The following is a 20,868-nucleotide window of genomic DNA, read 5'->3' on the forward strand; positions in this document are numbered from 1 at the left end:
CAAGGGATAACTTCTACAGGGGGATACTCAACCAGAGGAAAATGTGGCAGAAGGCACTATGACATCTTCCACTTATTTCCGTGTAATTTCAATGCCTATGCCCCTCGGAGGAAGCCCTGGAAATCCAGGGCAATGTAAACGGTGGGTAGAAACGCCAAGAAACAGGCCTTTGCTCCATTTCCTCGCCCTTGCTCCTGGGAGCTGAACCTTGCCCAGGCGTAGAGGAGAGGAATATCCAGGCCCAAATCTCCAGGGGTCATATTGAAATTGCCCAAGTCAGGCTGCACCTGAACCACTGCATACAGTTTTCATCATCAGCCCACAAGGAGGTCACCCAGTTCCTGGAGGCATTGCAGAGAGTGACAAGACTGATTGAGTGTTAGAGTGAAAAACGACTTAATAATCTAGCCGCGTTCTTCAGCTTGAAAAGAGATGTCTCAGAGGGGACGTTATAGGGATGTGAGCTACATAAAGGGCTACAAAAACAAACGTTGAATCACATCAGGCAGGCCATCGCCACAGGACAAGGAGGCACAGGTTTATGGTTGTGAAAGACAGAAGCTAGGCAATATTTCTTTACGCAGAAGGTGATGAACAGCGAGTACGTGTCGCCAGGAATGATGGTTGATGCCAGGAGATTGAACATATTTAGCAAGCTGCTAATTCGATCATGATAAGATTGGTACTGGAAGGATGAGATCAAACGGGATGAAGGACCTTCTTCATCCAAACGTATCTTATTGTTCATGTAAAGTCCTGTCCCCTCAGTACAGATTTACACGAGTGAAGTGAAGTCAAGGTCACTCTGGACCTGCACCTTTATTTCACAGCTCTGGAATGCTGCACTTGCCTGAGACCTGTCCTTATATATCTGTCTCTTGCAAGTGCACCCCTGGTGGTAAGGTATGCTGGTGGTTACAGGTCATATTTTATTACAGTCATGTATAGCATGTTAGGATACAGTTATATATAATAGTGTAAGATACATGACATCACCCTCCCCCAAGGTCTTATTGTGTTTATAGGTTCAGTCTCTCAGGTGGTCTACGCTCTCGCGTGGAGCATCTGAGTTGTGGTTCAGTTGTTTGCCTTGATGTCTGTTTTTCTTTGGGTGTGGTTGCTGGTATCTCGCCTGGGCTGTCTGTTTCGATTGGTGTGATTGTTGTTGACTCGCCTGGGCTGTCTGTTGGGATTGCCCTTTCCTCAGGTTGTTCCCTCTGTCTGTCCACCAGGTGTGGTGCGAGTTCCACATTGTAGTCTTCCTCTGGTTCCGCAGTGTTGTTGGTAAATCTGCTTTTCACTTGGTCTACATGCCTCCGGCAGGTTTTGCCATTGTCCATTTGTACTACCAGTAGCCTGTTTCCTTCCTTGCCCGTTACTGTCCCTGCAAGCCACTTGGGACCCCTGCCATAGTTTAGTACAAACACTTTGTCCCCTATCTCATTCCATCTCCCCCTCGAATTTCTGTCATGCTACTCAGTCAGCTTATGGCGCTTTGCCTCAACGATTTTGTGCATGTCTGGGAGGATTAATGAGAGCCTTGTTTTTAAAGTCCTTTTCATCAACAGTTGTGCAGGGGGGATCTGTATGCCAGCAGCAGTCACGACAGGCGACCCTGCAGTGTGGGACCTTGGATTTTAAGCATGCCTTGTTTAATGATTTGCACTGCTCTCTCCTCCTGGCCGTTGGAGGCCGGCTTGAACGGTGCCGTCTTGACGTGATTTATGCCGTGGTCAATTATAAAGTCTTGGAATTCTGCGCTGGTGAAGCACGGACCATTGTCACTGACCAATATGTCAGGGATTCCGTGCGTTGCAAACATGGTTGCGAGGCTCTCCACAGTGGTGGAGGTTGTGCTCGAGTTTAAAAAGGTGCATTCGATCCACTTTGAAAATGCATCTACAACTACGATAAACATTTTGCCCATGAATGGGCCCGCATAGTCTACGTGCACCCGCGACCACGGTTTGGTAGTCCAGGGGCTCAGTGGAGCCTCCCTGGGGGCATTGCTGAGTTGGGCACAAATGGTGCACCTTCGGACGCAGAGCTCCAAGTCCGCGTCAATACCAGGCCACCAGGCGTGGGATCTGGCTATGGCCTTCATGAGAACGATCCCCGCGTGCTCCAGGACAAATGCCTCTCTGCTTTGCAGAGGCATGACTACTCGGCTGCCCCACATCAAGCAGTCTGCTTGTAGTGATAGCTCATGCATGCGCCTGTGAAAGGGTTTTAATTCCACGGAGCAGGCATCGCGAGCCTCTGCCCAGTCACCGGTTAGGACACATCTTTTTACAAAAGATAACGTGGGGTCGCTGGCCGTCCAGGCTCTGATTTGGCGAGCCGTCATGGGCGAACCTGTGGATTGAAAGGCATTGATTGCCATGACTATCTCACAGTCCTGTTCGTCAGACCCTTCCGTGGTCGCCTGCTGAGCGCGTCGGCACAGTTGTCTGTGCCTGATTGTGTAGTCGTAGGACGCCAGCATGAGTGCCCACCGTTGAATTCGCGCCGAGGCATTGGCGTTTATTGCCTTGCTCTCAGATAGGAGGGACGTGAGGGGCTTGTGGTCAGTTTCTAACGCGAACTTGGCCCCGAAAAGGTATTGGTGCATCTTTTTGACACCATACACGTCCGCGAGCGCATCCTTCTCTACCATTCCGGACCCGCGCTCCGCCCGCGAAAGTGACCTGGAGGCATAAGCTATGGGTTGTAATTTTCCCGCACTATTGACATGTTGCAAAACGCACCCGACCCCATACGCTGATGCATCGCATGTGAGAACTAGCTTTTTACCTGGGTCAAAGAAAGTCAAGAACACTGTTGGAACACAGAAGGTTGCGTGCCTTATTGAAGGCGCGTTCCTGGGCGTCCCCCCAAAACCAATCGCACCCCTTCCTGAGTAGCACGTGGAGAGGCTCCAGCAGCGTGCTTAAGTTCTGCATAAAGTTCCCAAAGTAATTGAGTAGCCCGAGAAAGGCGCGCAGTTCTGAGACATTCCGGGACCTGGGTGCCAGGCAAATTGCTTCAGTTTTGGACTCTGTTGGGCGGATTCCATCAGCGACAATCCTTCTGCCCAAAAATTCAACCTCGGGGGCGAGAAACAGGCACTTGGATTTCTTGACTCGTAGGCCTACCCGATCCAACCGCTTTAGTACTTCCTCCAAATTACGGAGATGGGAGTCGGTGTCCCTGCCCGTGATAAGTATGTCGTCTTGAAATACAACCGTCCCCGGGATGGACTTGAGCAGACTCTCCATGTTGCGCTGGAATATGGCAGCTGCCGACCTGATGCCGAATGGGCATCGATTGTACATGAAAAGGCCTCGATGTCTGTTGATGGTGGTGAGTAGCTTGGATGCCTCGGTCAATACTTGCGTCATATACGCAGATGTGAGGCCTAATTTTGAGAAAAGTTTACCTCCAGCCAATGTGGCAAATAAGTCCTCCGCTCTGGGCAGCGGGTACTGGTCCTGTAGGGAGACTCTGTTTATGGTAGATTTGTAGTCCCCACAGATTTGTACAGATCCATCAGGCTTCATGACTGGGACGATGGGACTTGCCCAGTCGCTAAATTCCACAGGTGATATAATGCCATCCCGCAGAAGCCTGTCTAGTTCGTGTTCAATCTTTTCTCTCATCACATAGGGTACAGCTCTGGCCTTGTGATGGACCGGTCTAGCATCCTATGTGGTGTAGATTTTGACTTTGGCCCCTTTGAAAGTGCCCACACCTGGCTGAAAGAGATGTTCAAATCGCTTTATAACTGTTGAGCAGGAGGTCCGTTCCTCTAATGACATGGCATGGACATCATCCCATTTCAAGTTTAGTTTTGCCAGCCAGCTTCTTCCCAGCAGTGCTGGGGGGTCTCTGGGGACAATCCACAGGGGAAGTCGGTTCACTGTCCCTTTGTGTTTGACAGAGAGCATGGCGCTGCCGAGGACTGGTACGATTTCTTTGGTATAGGTCGTTAGTGTGGTGTCGACCTTTGTGAGTTTTGGTCTGTCTCTTTTATGCGGCCACAGTTTTCAAATTGTTGAGTGCCCATGAGAGATTGACTCGCTCCCATATCCAGCTTCATGTTGACAGATATCCCGTTGAGTAGGACCCTCATCATTATAGGAGGCATCCTGTTGTCGGAGCAGCGGCCATTGATCGTGTTGACCCGCTGTACATCGGTGTCCCGGGTACTGTCCCCACCATCTTCTGGTCCGCTTTCCGACTCATCCGATTCGTATACCAGCCGAGCTGCCGTTTTTTTGCACATGTGGGCCAAATGCCCTGTATATTCACAATTTCTTCAAACAGCCTGCTGAAATCGACATCCCCTTGACGAGTGCCCACCCCCACACCTCCAGCACAGACCTGTTCTATTGTTTAAAGTGTTCCCAAAGAATGAGCTGCGTCTGGCTGATCTCTCTTGAGCATCTCTCAGTTTGTAGTTGATTGATCGCATTGTGGGTTGATGAGGCGTGAACGGCCGTTCCTGTGGCCCTTGATGGCTTCTGCCTGCTGTCAAGAGCCTGTATTCCCGGTTTTGTCTGTGTGTGGGGGTAGCAGCTTGTTTAGTGCTGTGAACTTCTTCTGATATTTCGTTAGTTGTCGTACCTACATTGTAAATCAACCTCGTTTCTTCTTCCGCTACCAAGAATGTCTGTGCAACCAGTGCTGCTGCCTCTTAGGTCAGGTTCTTGGTCTCTATGAGCTTTCGGAATATTCCTGCATGGCCTATTCCGTCAATGAAAAAGTCTCTCAGCAGTTCTCTCCTCAGTTCATCGGAGAACTCACATAAACTAGCCAACCTCCGAAGTTCCGCCACGAAGTCGGGTATGCTCTGGCCCACACAGCATCTGTAGTTGTAGAACCTGTGTCTGACCATGTGTAGGCTGCTCGCTGGCTTCAGGTGGTCTCTTACCAGTGTGCTCAATTCTTCAAACGACTTGCTTGCTGGTTTCTCGGGTGCCAACAGATCCTTCATTAAAGCTTTTGTTTTTGAGCCACAGCTGGTTAAGAGATGGACTCTTCTCTTGTCTGCCTTATCGTCGCCTAACCAGTTATTTCACAGCTCTGGAATGCTGCACTTGCCTGAGACCTGTCCTTATATACCTGTCTCTTGCAAGTGCACCCCTGGTGGTAAGGTATGCTGGTGGTTACAGGTCATATCTTATTATAGTCATGTATAGCATGTTAGGATACAGTTATGTATAATAATGTAAGATACATGACAGTTCACATGCGTGATCTCGTTTGTCAGGGGGTCCTTGATTATACTCAGGCAAGGTTCAGTTATCACTGGCATCAATTTTACTGGGGTCACGACAGCTTTTTACAGGGTTAATAGAAGTAAAGAGGTGGCTGTGACTGATTTTTCTTGATGTTATTCACACAATAGGGGTGATTTTCCACTGGATTCCCTGGGCACAGACCCAGGAAAATCTCCGAATTAATCATAAAGGAAGGAAAATGTGGTGGGTTCCTTTCATGGGCATGATATTGCAGTGTGCCTGTGTGCAGACTCAGGAAAGTCTCCACTAATGTCATTTACAACAGTCATAGTCATATTATAACATAACTCACTTCGTTCTCAAACAGTCAGCATCAAATATAATTGGAATGTAGCAGTGAGAAAGGGAGCTTTTTTTTTACAGCTTCACAAACTAGAATCCACTGTGGAGGTGGATTGATGGGGAGAAAGATAAAGGAAAAGGAATGTGGATAAACAAACCCACTAACCATCTAAATTAAGAAATAATTACTGATTCCGTTTAAAGTTAGATTAAAATTTAATCGGGGAGTCGGGACGAAGTGTTTTGGGGGGACGAGAAATAGAAGCCACCAGGAACCAGCACTGCCTCACTGACAGTGATTCAAACACAGACCTCACCAATTTATGTAACCTACCGATCACAGATTTTTAAGAGTGTAACTTGCTACTGTTGAAATATTCACTGCACATCAATTCCTATCAGAGTGCAATGTTGACCAACACCTGCTGGCTGCTTGTTCTGAGTATTCACAGGACAAAAACACTCTTCCCAACATTGACTACAAATTAAGGCTTGTCATTCTTGGAACTGCAGGAGTTGAAGATTCAGCTCAGAACTTAAAATCTCTAATTGAATAGCTATTGTTTCAATATTAAAATAGAGCAGGAGCAACTTCTTCACCAAGAAAATTGAAAGACTTGCATTTATGCAGCACCGAATCCTTTCTCTCAGAATGTTCCCAAAACACTTAATCGTAGAATCATAGAATGGAAGGAGGCCATTCGGCCAGTCGAGCCCTTTCCCCGTAGCCGTGAATTTTCTTTTCCTTCAGGTACTTAGCTAACTCCCTTTTGAAATCTGTGATTGAGTCTGCCTCCACCACCCTTTCAGACAGTGCATTCTAGATCCTAACCACTCACTGCGTAAAAAAGTTTACCCTCATATCGTCTTTGTTTGTTTTGCCAATCACCTTAACTCTGTGACCTCTGGTTCTCGACCCTTCTGCTAATGGGAACAGTTTCTCTCTGTCTAATCTATTGGACCCCTCACGATTTTAAACACCTCTATGAAATCTCCTTTCAGCCTTCTCTCCTTGAAGGAGAACAACCCCAGCTTCTTCAGTCTATCCACGTAACTGAAGTCCCTCATCCCTGGAACGATTCTTGTAAATCTTTTCTGCACCCTCTCGGATTTACAATCACTGTTGTTATGTAGCAGCCATTTAGTACACTGAGATCTATGGCCAGTTAATCTGTTTTTAGTAGTGTAGGTTAAGGGTAGAATGTTGGTCAAGACCAAGTTCACCCCCTTGGTTACACGTGCATGACCGTGAGCAGATAACATAGAACCTTTTATCCAGTCCATTAATGTCTTTGATTTCTGACTGGTAAAATCAATAGTGATTGGCAGCATTATCAATCAATTGGAAACTAGATAGGTCCATGGTCAACTAACAGATATGTTCTCGTGCTGTTTCGAAATACTGCGCAGCCCCCATAAAATGGCTATGTGATCGGTTTCTGAACTGTGTCCCAGCATTTGAAAACTCCCACCATACAGGGCGGGTTCCTGATCTCAGCTGGCCCATCTGGGAGGGGTGCTTAGTTCCATCATGGCACTTCCTCCCAGGGTGGGAGAGAAAGTGTCCTTGCAGTCAATTACCCAGATTGTGTGTATTTTAAGGATCTCTGGTTCAAGTGGATTTATGGATTTGAAAATAAGATGGCAAATCATTCTTGAGATTCATATTGCGAAGCTTGAGTTGCTAAAAGTGAGGTTATGTTTGAGATCTAAGATTGTGTAAGGGGCCTCTTACTGATGCTAAATGATAATACAAGTGTCTCGATCTCTTCTGCTGCAGGCATTTATCAGTTTTATCTGAAATAATGAAATACACGGCAACATCATGTGAGCACTGGTTAGCCTTGCAATCATAAACTGATGGATTGTCACAGTACCTGATTCTTGGCCTTATCTTTTACCTTATTCACCATTTACTTCTAACTCTTTTAATGCAAAAAAAAGATTCCAGGGCTCAGGGACATCTTGAAGATATTGTTGCTTTAGGAATTAAAGGCAAACATTGTGGTTTAATCAATATCTTCCCTCTCCTCCCAACCCCACCCCCAAACTGCGTAATTAAATAGTGATGGCACCTTTCTAGTCGAGGGTTGAAGCTGATAGCAGAGGCACGCCCAGGATCTGACCTTTCGGGAAGTGGCACACAAAACTGTTGATCTGCAAATCCACTGTCAGATCTAACAACTCTTGTCATGCAAGATAAACTGCGAGAGCCAGATCCGCATTGATGCACCCTACCACAGTCAGATCCCAGTATTACACGGCAGAACTCAGCAGGGTGAAGGGGAATGACACCCAGCAATGCATCTAAAAGGGGGAGTGTGACGCACAGAGTTCCCTTTCCTGGGACTAGTGTATGTGGTAGCTGCGTATTGTGAGAGTTTTCAAATGGTGGAGCATGGTACAGAAACCGATCACATAGCCATTTTATGGGGACTTGGCAGTATTTTTGAAACAAGGGAAGGCATGAGCACATATCTGTCAGTTAACCACCCTTTGCCCTTCCCATGGATCTGTCTAGTTTCCAATTGACTGATATCATCATCATAGGCAGTCCCTCGAAATGAGGATGACTTGCTTCCACTCCGAAAAGGGATGAGTTGACAGGTGTTTCAATGAAGGACCTAATATTCCAGGTCCCGAACTACATCTTGAAGGGTGGAAGATGCCTGTGCATGGATTTTTTTAACGTGTGGTGGCTGTAGCTTGACAGAGCTAGGTCTTGGTCCAGTGGCAAGGATTAACCAAGACAACTGGAGACCAGCTCTGCTGCACGGACCTAGTGGGCACACATATCACAGTGTGGGCTGGGCCCGTACTGTCCCTGGGCCCTCGCCTCTTCTGGGCCTGATCACATCCCTGTACGAACTCTTGCCGCTCCTTCGCCCCGACCTCGCTGCTCCTGCTGTACCTGCCTGCACTGCAATCGGCCATTGCCCTCCTGCAGCAGCACGCGCTGCTCCCTGACATGGCATACCGCCGCACGCTACTGATTGATAATGTCGTCAATCACTATTGATTTACCAGACAACCAAATGGGTGATCTTAAAGCAAATGCGCTAAAATCTAATGCTCACTAATTTGACTGTTGTGGTGTGGGGCTGTCAGTGTGACAGAAAATTATTTGCAACAGCAGAATGTGCGGTTTGAAATCACTTTGTTCCGGTGCAAATGGAATCCAACCCCTGGCAAATTCAGCAAATGCGCAACAGAATGATCTTGACTCTTGCTTCCTCATTAAAAACCAACGCTGTTGGAAAAGAAACCCCACACCGTTAGCATATGCTAGCTGCTGTGGTATCTGTAGCCACACAAAGCTAGAATAAAGAGAGGTAATATTGGAGGAAACATGAGATATTGCGGCAGCTTTTCGAGGAGTGTGTGGGTGCAGGTCACTCGAGTTGAACATTCAGCTGCTGCAATGGAATGTTATTTTAAAATTTTAAACCACCATCTACTATAATTGAAACAGAAAATGTTCAAAAAACTCAGCAGGTCGTAGGAACATAGGAACAGGAGGAGGCCATTTAGCTCTTTGAGCCTGTTCCACCATATAATGAGATCAATGCTGATTTGTGACCTAACTCCATATGCCTTTGCCCCATATCCCTTAATACATTTGGTTTACAAAAGTCTTATCAATCTCAAATTTAAAATTAACAATTGACCTTGCATCAACTTTTCATTCCTGGCATGTGGACATTGCTGGCAAAGCCAGCACATACTTTTCATCCCTAATCGCCTTTGAAAAGGTGGTGGTGAGCCGCCTTCTTGAACTGCTTCTATATGCCGGTACAGTGATGGTACTCCAACAATGCTGTTGGGGGGGTGTTCCAGGACTTTGACCCAATGAGATGAAGGAACAGTGATTATATTTCCAAGTCAGGATGGTGTGATTTGGAGGGGAACTTGGAGGTGATGGTGTTCCCATTTCAGAATGGTTGCGCGTAAATCAAAACCAATAAATGGCTGAAGTGATATTAACAAGAGACAACAGGAAGGAGCACAAAAGCTAACACTGTAGGAATCCAGCAGGTTAAGGAGACACAAAGCAGGCCAACACCAATGGTCCCTGTTATTTTTAAGGCGCTGCGCAAGCCATTAAAATACCGAGCATGTGCAGATTTTGCCTGGAAAAGCCGGCTGCGTGGGTTCCCTGGAGCGCTGTGCGGTCACGCAGCTTAAAGGAAACATTGGCTGACACAATTTCACACCTACTCTATGCCCTCCCACGCACCAAGTCCTGCTGTCTTTTAAAATGTCTTTAATGTCTTTTCATTATGCTTCTTATTGTCTTGTTGAAACCACAATGGGGAATTGTGCTCTGTTTTCTCGACAGGAACCTCGTGAAAAAGTTGGGAAAATGATTCGTGGCTGGTAAAATGCTGCTTAAATACCTTTAAACACCTTCTTAAGTATTTGAATTGGCTCACCCGCTGCTTAGTACCAAGTCTGCAAAGTGCAGGCAGACCTTGCACTTGGGAAACTTGCACAGAGGCTGGTTCAGAGCGGGACACCACCCCACTGTTAATCTTTTGGATTTTGACAACGGAACTGCCCTCTGAGTGCCGGCAAAATCCAGTTCCCCATGACTGAATGAAAAAAAAACTTTAGTGAATCATCTGTCATTGCCTTGGATATCTCTTGTCTTTGAGTTTTGTAGCATGTACTTCGGAACAAGTTGCTAGCACATGATCTTCCAGCAAACCTCTGTTCATGACCATCTACCATCCTCTCAAATTGTTCTATGTGCTGTCGTTAATAATTCTGACACTTTGCTTTCCATTAACTAGGGAGTTCTCCGGGACTCTGATCTTTCACGCACTCTTTTTTAAAAATCAGTGATCTCTCCTCCACTCATCATCCAATTTTATCCACTCTTCAGTGGATAGTTTCACTTTGTATTCATGAATTTTATTTAGATCACTTGCCCTCAGTGCTCTGTCACAGCAAGATGGATGGATCAGTACATCTCGACCCCCGTTCCCTTCATCATCATCATCATCATAGGCAGTCCCTCGGAATCAAGGAAGACTTGCTTCCACTCCTGAAGTGAGTTCTTTGGTGGCCGAACAGTCCAATACGAGAGCCACAGACTCTGTCACAGGTGGGAAAGATCTTCATTAAGGGAAGGGGTGGATGGCTCTTTCCGTTACCTACGCTTGATTTCTGCATGCTCTTGGCGTTGAGACTTGAAGTGCTCAGCGCCCTCCCGGATGCACTTTCTCCACTTAGAGCGGTCTTTGGCCAGAGACTTCCAGGTGTCAGTGGGCATGTCGCACTTTATCAGGGAGGCTTTGAGGGTGTCCTTGTAACGTTTCCGCTGCCCACCTTTGGCTCCTTCAACAAAACAATGAAAGTCTTGTGTCTTTCAATTTTTCACGGGTATCTTTTGTTCAGTCTTTAAAGACATGTTCCTTTATTGAACTGAGGAGGTTTATATTGGCAGTTTAGTAAAGATTTTTTTAAAAGCTTTATACGCAGTTCAAAATATGTTATACTTTGAAAAAAATTAAAAGGTGTTACTTGTGTTCAGAAGTTCATTGGATTGGAAACTTACTTCCTGAATCGACCAGTCCCTTTGGAGAGATTAATATATGTTAGTTCATAGACAGGGAATGGATGAATTCATTATCTCGAATGTGATCCATCAGGGAACATTTTGAAAGGAAGGCTGTTGGTGTCTCGAATGTAACACCTGTAACATGAAAGGTTTATTTTGCCATAAAGACACTGCCATAGGTACTCATCTTCATTTCCCTGTTTCACACTCCCTATACTTAATGAGTCAGCCGAAAAGGGGCTCAATGGATTCATCACCACACAACATTCCATCAGAGGTTTAGTTACAAGTTATTGGACTTGGAGGATATTGTGTAAGTCAAATATTGTTTTGCTTTTTACTTCTGGTTTTATGCTTCTGTGCAACTATCTTTCTTGTAAATAAATTAGACTACTCATTTAGCCTGAACAGTACAATCTGACTGTGATATTTAGAATGTGGTGGGCAACCAATATTATCTCCAGTGTGCAGAGTATAATTGTTAGATCTTTGGCATACTATTCTACTCATGGCACTCATAAAGTAGCAAGTTTTAGTTCATTTTTGACATAAACATGATTTTAAAAAATGTGAGAAAGCTTGAATTGTAACAACTGCTGCAAACATTTTGGTCAGTCTATCTCTGAATTTTCTTCCCTCACTTCTCCAAAGTTGAAATTTGCTACCCTAGACACTGGCCCTCCTCTCTGTCGCTTGCTCCAACTATACATTCTCTCCCAAGATGTCAAAATTACGGAACAGCTTACCCCACACCTTCTTCATATAATTTATTGTGGGCTGGATTTTCCAGTCCTTTGCACTCTGGGTTTCGCCCCGGGGCGGTATGAAAGGCGGCGATGAGGTCACCAGGGCCTCACCGCAATCCTCCGGTCGGAGTGCAAGGTACTCCAAAAGTAAGTGCAAGTGTTTTTTGTTGTAATTTTTTGTGCGATTTGTTGTGGTGGTGTAGGCAATATTTAAGGAATGTTTTTATGGGTTTGGTTTGAGGTTCCCTGCCCCCCCACCACCAGGCCTCTCTCGGAGTACTCCAGTTTAGCTCAGGACTTTCACTTCCTTGCGCCAGGAGAGGTGTATAACGCCTGCCTTAGCGCTGCGCCCCCTGACGCTGGGCCCAGGTGCCAAACTTAAATACTAAAGCGCAAACTATTCCCAGCCACTAACTTTCCCGTCCCGTTCCACCATTATTGCCTCGAAATTAGAAAAGTCTAAAATCCAGCCCATAATCAACATTTCCTCATTTACCCTGTTTCTTCGCCTCTTGTGAAGAGTGGAGGTGTCCTGCAATATGGGTTAAGGCCTATCTCCTTGGCTTCTCAATACCAAATGCTAGATCAAATGCTTTTTTAATAAGGCTTGACAACTGCAAAGAAAGAAAGAAATTGCTTTTACATTGCGCCTGTCAGGTCCTCAAGACGCCCCAAAGATAATCAGTTACTTTTCGAGTACTGTCGCTGTGGTCAGCACGGGCCAGCCCACACTGTGACCTATGGATAGCAGGAGCATGCGTGTGTACTGGGTCTGTGCAGCAGAGCTTGGTCTCCAGTTGCCTTGGTTAACCCTTGCCACTGGATCAAGGCCTAGCTCTGTCAAGGCTGTGTAGTGGCTGGTGTGCAAAAAGCCACCCCACATTAAAAGAATCCATGCACAGGCATCTTCCACCCTTCAGTATGTAGTTCGGGACCTAGATTGTCAGGTCCCTCATTGAAACACCTGTGAACTCATCTATTTTTGGTGTGGAAGCAGGTCATTCTCGATACGAGGGACTGCCTAATACGATACTGTAGGCAACCCACCTGTGCAGAGCAAGCCACAGACAGCAAATTAGATAAACGGCCAGTTCATCCGCTTCAGTAGTTTCTGTCCGAGGGATGAATTTAGGCCAGGACACCAGGAGAACTCCCTGTGCCCCTCTTCAAACAAGGTTCCAACAATGCAGTTACAATTTAGGTTTTGGTCAGCAGATATTTTAATAAAAGAAACATCATTAATAGTCGGTATACACACGGCCGCCTCAGTCGGAATCGGTGCATTCACCTGTTACCACAACAGTGACTACACTTCGGAGGGATTAATCGGCTGTAAAGCGCATTGGGACATCCGGAGATCGTGAAAGGCGCTGTATAAATCCAAGTTATTTTTCTTTATTATCTTATTATAATTACTCTTCGTGCACCTGCGTCCTTTGCTGTTTTCCAAACAGGGTTTTTGTAAGTCAATAATACTGAGAAACCTGTGTTGTTATCAGCATGCCTCGGCAGCTGAGCAATTTTATGACCATAATCAGTTTAAGTAAATAACGCTCTTATTAAGAAATGAGCTTACAACACTCAAATGTTTCATTAATTATGATCCTTTATTCATTATAACAGAATTTAAAAGTAAAAAAAAAATGATGTTTGCAATCATTCTGTCAGATTTTTATGATGAGAACAGCACGACTGAGCAAAAGTGACTTGTTGAGCCAACATAGGATGCCACGCATGAGGAGCCCTGTCACTGTTCTCTCCAAGGCCCATTAATCTTGGGAGCTGTGAGGCGCAGGTATATTACTGCAAAGCACGACAGGATTGATGCTGTGCTGCAGAGATCTGTCAGGAGTCCTGAGAACAGCAGCCCAGAAAGTCTCGGCCTCCCGCTACAATCTCCATGTGCCGGTGAGAGGGAGCGATAGCAGACCTCAAAGGGCAGGGGGGAAAAAAACAAGGAGGAAAATAAATGTACATATTTTATAAAACTAAAATATGAATCTGAGCTGTGCAGTCAGATTCAGACAGACTCTGCTCACCGTGAAAGAGCTATCCAATTTAGACCCGCTCACCTGCTCTATGCCCCCATAGCCCTGCAAATTTTACCCCTTTTAAAACAAATGACATTAGCTGGGAGCGTGCTGGAGGAAGGAACACTGAGAAGGGGCATCGCAGGTTAACGCCCGCATTAAAATAGCAAAAAAAACAATTCAGAACAAAGAGGAATTTAGTGTAAGTGTCACTTGGAAGATCTAACCTGGGATATAAACACTGTGGATGGGGGTCATCATAGGCAGTCCCTCGGAATGGAGGAAGACTTGCTTCCACTCCTAAAGTGAGTTCTTTGATGGCTGAACAGTCCAACACGAGAGCCACAGACTCTGTCACAGGTGGGACAGACATTCGTAGGGGGAAGGAGGGGTGGGGGGGTGGCACTGATTTACCACACGTTCCTTCCGCTGCCTACGCCTGACCTCTTCACGCTCGCAGCGTTGAGATTCGAAGAGCTCAACGCCTTCCTGGATGCACTTTCTCCACCGAGGGCAGTCTTCGGCCAGTGTCTCCCAGGTGTCAGTGGTGATGCCGTACTTCACCAGGGAGGCTTTAACGGTGTACTTGTAACGTTTCCGCTGCCCGTTTGCCAAGAAGAAGCTTTGCATAGAGCAATTGCTTAGGGAGTCTCGTATCCGGCATGCGGACTAAGTGGCCTGCCCAGTGAAGCTGATCGAATGTGGTTAGTGTTTCAATACTAGGGATGTTAGCCTGGGCGAGGGCACTGATGTTGGTGCGTCTGTCCTCCCAGGAGATTTGCAGGATCTTGAGGAGACATTGTTGGTGATATATCTATAGTGTCTTATGTAAGTCGTCCATGCCTCTGATCCATACAGGAGGGCGGGTATTACTATAACCCTGCAGACCATGAGCTTGGTGGCAGGTTTGAGGGCCTGGTCTTCGAACACTCTTTTCTTCAGGCGGCCGAAGGCTGCACTGGCGCATTGGAGGCGATATTGAATCTCCGCATCAATGTCTGCCTTTGTTGACAAGAGGCTCCCGAGGTATGGGAAATGGTCCACGTTGTCGAGGGCCGTGCCGTGAATCTTGATGACTGGGAGGGGCAGTGCTGTGCAGCGAGGACAAGCTGGTGGAGGACCTTTGTCTTACAGATGTTAAGCGTAAGGCCCATGCTTTCATATGCCTTGGTGAATACATCGACTATATCGTGGAGTTCAGCCTCAGAATGTGCGCAGACGCAGGCGTCGTCCGCGTACTGTAGCTCAATGACAGAGATTTGGGTAATCTTGGACCTGGCCTGGAGGCGGCGTAGGTTAAACAGCTTCCCAACAATTCTGTGGTTTAGTTCCACTCCAGTGGGAAGCTTGTTGACAGTGAGGTGGAGCATGGCAGTGAGGAAGATTGAGGAGAGGGTTGGAGCGATGACGCAGCCCTGTTTGACCCCGGTTCGGACGTGAAATGGATCTGTAATGGATCCGCTGGTAAGGATCACAGCTTGCATGTCGTCATGGAACAGGCGAAGGATGTTGACAAACTTTTGGGGGCACCCAAAATGGAGGAGGATGCTCCATAAGCCCTCATGGTCGACAGTGTCAAAGGCCTTTGTAAGATTGAAAAAGGCCATGTATAAGGGCTGGCGTTGCTCCCTGCATTTTTCCTGCAGTTGTCGTGCTGCAAAGATCATGTCCGTTGTTCCCCATAGGGGACGAAATCCACACTGTGACATGGGAGGAGCTCCTCGGCCTCAGGGAGAAGACGGTTGAGGAGAACTCTAGCGACAACCTTCCCAGTGGTTGATAGCAGGGTGATTCCCCTGTAGTTGCTGCAGTCGGATTTGTTCCCCGTATTTAAAATGGGCACAATCACTGCATCTCTGAGATCTCCCGGCATGCTCTCCCCCCTCCAAATGAGAGAGATGAGGTCATGTATCCCCTCCATGGATGGGAGTGGAGTGTCTGTGGTTGAGGTCACCATGCATGGACTGTGGAAGGAGTGGGCTTGATGGGCTCAATGACCTTTTCTCAATGACCAAGCTTGCTTATGTCACTATGCACTTAAAGCTTTAGATGACGCTATAAACTGCTTCCTCTCACAGGTTATGAGCCTAAGCCCTCAAGGCCTTGAACAGATTCCCCCACGCTGAGCTCTAAGCTATTAATATATAACAATGGCTCAGACATTACAATAGACAGCTGGGCCTCTCCAGGTGGCTTGACACTTCAGTGGTTTCAAAACATGCCATGCCCTCTCAACCCAGGGAACCCATCGAAATTAAATACACTGCATTCGACTGCTGTGGCTCATTAGTGCATGTAAAGTTCAGGAAGTATCAGTATTTGCTCTCACGTGGTGATGAAGTCCCTCAGTCCCAAAGGTGACATCTGTATTAAAAATAACATCATTCTGCTCCTCGTTTTTTGTCTTGCAGGCCACAAGACTTGTAAACAAAACTAAAGCCTATGGGATTAAAGGGACAGTTGCAGTGTATGTGTGAAATTGGCTGAGGGACAAAAAGTCAAAGGATCAGGAGAAGGCAATAGAGTAGGGTAGCACTGATGGAAATGAAAAACAGAGTGTGCCAGGAAGGGAGAGAATGTATAAACATATCAGAAAGTGGAGTCAAAGCAGGAAAAAATGGTGAAAAATAAATTTAAAAGCTCTTTATCTGAATGCATGTAGCATTTGTAACAAAATAGATGAGTTGATGGCACAAATAGATACACATGGGTATGATCTGATAGCCATTACAGAGACGTGGTTGCAAAGTGACCTGGACTGGGAATTAAATATTCAGGGATATTTGACAAGGACAGACAGAAATGAAAAGGAGATGCGGTAGCACTGTTAATATAGGATGAGATCAGTGCGTTAGTGAGAAACGATATTGGCTCAGAAGATCAAGATGTTGAATCAGTTTGGGTGGAGATAAGAAATAATAAGGGGAAACAGTCGCTGGTGGGCGTAGTCTATAGGCCCCCTAACAGTAGCTACACTGTTGGACGGAATATATATCAAGAAATAATGGAGGCTTGTAAAAAAGGAATGGCAATAATCATGGGCGATTTTCACCTTCATATTGATTGGACAAAGCAAATTGGCCAGGGTAGCCTTGAGGAAGAGTTTACATAGTGTATCCGGGATAGTTTCCTTGAACAATACGTTGCAGAAGGCTATCTTAAATCTAGTACTGTGTAATGAGACATGATTGATAAATGATCTCCAAGTAAAGGATCCTCTCGAAATAATATGGTTGAATTTCAAATTTAGTTGGAGGGTGAGAAGGCTGGATCTCAGACTAGTGTCCTAAGCTTAAATAAAGGAGACTACAAAGGTATGAAGGCAGAGTTGGCTAAAGTGGACTGGGAAAATAGATTAAAGTATGGGATGGTTGATGAGCAGTGGCAGACATTTAAGGAGATACTTCATAACTCGCAACAAAAATAGATCCCAATGAGAAGCAAATACTATAAGAGAAGGGATAACCATCTGTGGCTAACTAAGGAAGTAAGGGAAACAAGAGCATATAATGTGGCCAAGACACGTGCGAAGCCAGCAAAGAATGACTAAAAAAACGATAAAGAGAGGAAAGACAGATTATGAAAGTAAATTTGCACGGAATATAAAAGCTGATCGTAAGAGTTTCTACAGGAACATAAAAAGGAAAAGAGTGGTTAAAGCAAATGTTGGTCCCCTCGAGAATGAGACTGGGGAATTAATAATGAACAGGGAAATGGCAGAGACTTTGAACAAATATTTTGTATCGGTCTTCACGGTAGAAGACACTAAAAACATCCCAAGAGTGGATAATCAAGGGGCGAGAGAGAGGGAGGAATCACTATCACTAATGAAGTAATTCTTGGTAAAATAATGGGAATAATGGCGGACAAGTCCCCTGGACCTGATAGCTTTCATCCTAGGGTCTTAAAAGAAGTGGTTGCAGAGATAGTGGATGCATTGGATGTAATCTAACCAAATTCCCTGGATTCTAGGGCGGTCCCAGCGGATTGGAAAACCGCAAATGTAATGTCCCTATTTAAAAAAGGAGCCAGACAAAAAGCAGGAAACTATAGACCAGTTAGCCTAACATCTGTTGTTTGGAAAATGCTGGAGTCTATTATTAAGTAGTGGGACATTTGGAAAAGCATAATTCAATCAAGCATAGTCAGCATGTTTTTATGAAAGGGAAATCATGTTTGACAAATTTGCTGGAGTTCTTTGAAGGTGGCAGTGTGAGCTGCGAGGAGGATGCTGTGAGGCTGCAGAGTGACTTGGATAGGTTAGGTGAGTGGGCAAATGCATGGCAGATGAAGTATAATGTGGATAAATGTGAGGTTATCCACTTTGGTGGTAAAAACAGAGAGACAGACTATTATCTGAATGGTGATAGGTTAGGAAAAGGGGAGGTGCAACGAGACCTGGGTGTCATGGTACATCAGTCATTGAAGGTTGGCATGCAGGTACAGCAGGCGGTTAAGAAAGCAAATGGCATGTTGGCCTTCATAGCGAGGGGATTTGAGTACAGGGGCAGGGAGGTGTTGCTACAGTTGTACAGGGCCTTGGTGAGGCCACACCTGGAGTATTGTGTACAGTTTTGGTCTCCTAACTTGAGGAAGGACATTCTTGCTATTGAGGGAGTGCAGCGAAGGTTCACCAGACTGATTTCCGGGATGGCGGGACTGACCTATCAAGAAAGACTGGATCAACTGGGCTTGTATTCACTGGAATTCAGAAGAATGAGAGGGGACCTCATAGAAACGTTTAAAATTCTGATGGGTTCAGACAGGTTAGATGCAGGAAGAATGTTCCCAATGTTGGGGAAGTCCAGAACCAGGGGTCACAGTCTAAGGATAAGGGGTAAGCCATTTAGGACCGAGATGAGGAGAAACTTCTTCACCCAGAGAGTGGTGAACCTGTGGAATTCTCTACCACAGAAAGTTGTTGAGGCCAATTCACTAAATATATTCAAAAAGGAGTTAGATGAAGTCCTTACTACTAGGGGGATCAAGGGGTATGGCGAGAAAGCAGGAATGGGGTACTGAAGTTGCATGTTCAGCCATGAACTCATTGAATGGCGGTGCAGGCTCGAAGGGCCGAATGGCCTACTCCTGCACCTATTTTCTATGTTTCTATGTAATGAGCAGAGTGGATAAGGGGGAACCAGTGGATGTGGTAAATTTGGATTTCTAGAAGGCATTCGATAAGGTGCCACATAAAAGGTTACTGCACAAGATAAAAGTTCACGGGGTTGGGGGTAATATATTAACATGGATAGAGGATTGGCTAACGAACAGAAAACAGAGAGTCGGGATAAATGGGTCATTTTCCGGTTGGCAAACAGTGACTAGTGGAGTGCCGCAGGGATCAGTGCTGGGGCATCAACTATTTACAATCTATATTCATGACTTGAATGAAGGGACCGAGTGTAATGTAGCCAAGTTTGCAGATGATACAAAGATGGGTGGGAAAGCAAATTGTGAGGAGGACACAAAAAATCTTCAAAGGAATATAGACAGGCTAAGTGAGTGGGCAAAAATATGGCAGATGGAGTATAATGTTGGAAAATGTGAGATTATCCACTTTGGCAGAAAAAAATAGAAAAGCAAATTGTAATTTAAATGGAGAAAAATTGCCAAGTGCTGCAGTGCAGAGGGACCTTGTGCATGAAACACAAAAAGTGAGTATGCAGGTACGCCAAGTAATCAGGAAGGCAAATGGAACGTTGGCCTTTATTGCAAGCGGGTAGATTATAAAAGCAGACAAGTCCTGTTACAACTGTACAGGATATTGGTGAGGCCACACCTAGAGTTCTGCACACAGTTTTGGTCTCTGTATTTAAGGAAGGATATATTTGCATTGGGGGCTGATCAGAAAAGGATCACAAGGTTAATTCCGGAGATGAGGGGGTTGACTTATGAAGATAGGTTGAGTAGGTTGAGCCTATACATTGGAATTCAGAAGAATGAGAGGTGATCATATTGAAACACATAAGATAATGAGGGAGCTCGACAAGGTGGATGCAGAGAGGATATTTCCACTCATAGGGGAAATGAAAACTAGGGGACTTAGGGGCCGAAATTCATCAGCCCACCGCCCGCTGCTGCCGACTGCCGCCCACTCCCGGCAACATTCCTCCTGAAGATCTGCCCAGTGCCACTTTGGAGGTGGTCGAGCGGGCGGGAGGAGAGTGATGCCGGCTGGCCGAGTGGCACAACTGACCTCCCGCCCGCTGAGCGCCCAGATTCCTGCGGGCGGGACTCGGCGGCAGAATGGGGGTGGCCCGCTGGCTGCAGGCTTGTCTGTCCCCGACGGTATTCTGAAGAATCTTAAAAAAAAGCTACATGAACATTTAAAAAACATTTTTCAACAGTGACTTACCTGCCTGAAGGTCTTCGGATAGTTTTTGTATTTTTTATTGGTGATTTTTTTGGTCAGGTCTTCGATCCTCCATGGGCCCGACGTCATCCTCGGCAGCACTTGGGCGGCAACTGCCTCTGCCACTGAGAATGAGACCTCCCGCCCGCTGCTGCCCAGATTGGCGGCATGCATCGTCCATTTGCTACCCGCCGACCTTCGAGGGACCTCGGCCATGAATATCTCCGCCAAAGTACCGTCCGGTACCTCGGCAGCCATCGGCAGCACTTGGGCGGATGGAGGCATTGATGAAAATTGGCCCCATAGTCTCAGAATAAGGGGCGGCCCATTTAAAACTGAGCTGAGGAGGAATTTCTTCTCTCAGAGGGTTGTAAATCTGTGGAATTCTCTGCCCCAGAGAGCTGTGGAGGCTGGGTCATTGAATATATTTAAGGCAGAGATAGACAGATTTTTGAACGATAAGGGAATAAAGGGTTATGGGGAGCGGGCAGGGAAGTGGAGCTGAGTCCATGATCAGATCAGCCATGATCTTATTGAAGGGTGGAGCAGACTTGAGGGGCCGGGTGGCCTACTCCTGCTCCTATTTCTTATGTTCTTATGTTCTTTAGTA

At 46.1% G+C, this 20,868-nt stretch overlaps 1 protein-coding gene across 2 annotated transcripts in view; it reads left to right on the forward strand.

Moving 5' to 3' along the window:
• Positions 1–20,868, forward strand: part of cfap99 (cilia and flagella associated protein 99) — a 392,086-nt gene that overhangs the window by 121,692 nt on the left and 249,526 nt on the right. The gene's annotated exons all lie outside the window — the stretch shown is intronic.

The sequence above is a fragment of the Pristiophorus japonicus genome, chromosome 1 (genome assembly GCF_044704955.1).
Source record: "Pristiophorus japonicus isolate sPriJap1 chromosome 1, sPriJap1.hap1, whole genome shotgun sequence".
Taxonomy (NCBI): domain Eukaryota; kingdom Metazoa; phylum Chordata; class Chondrichthyes; family Pristiophoridae; genus Pristiophorus; species Pristiophorus japonicus.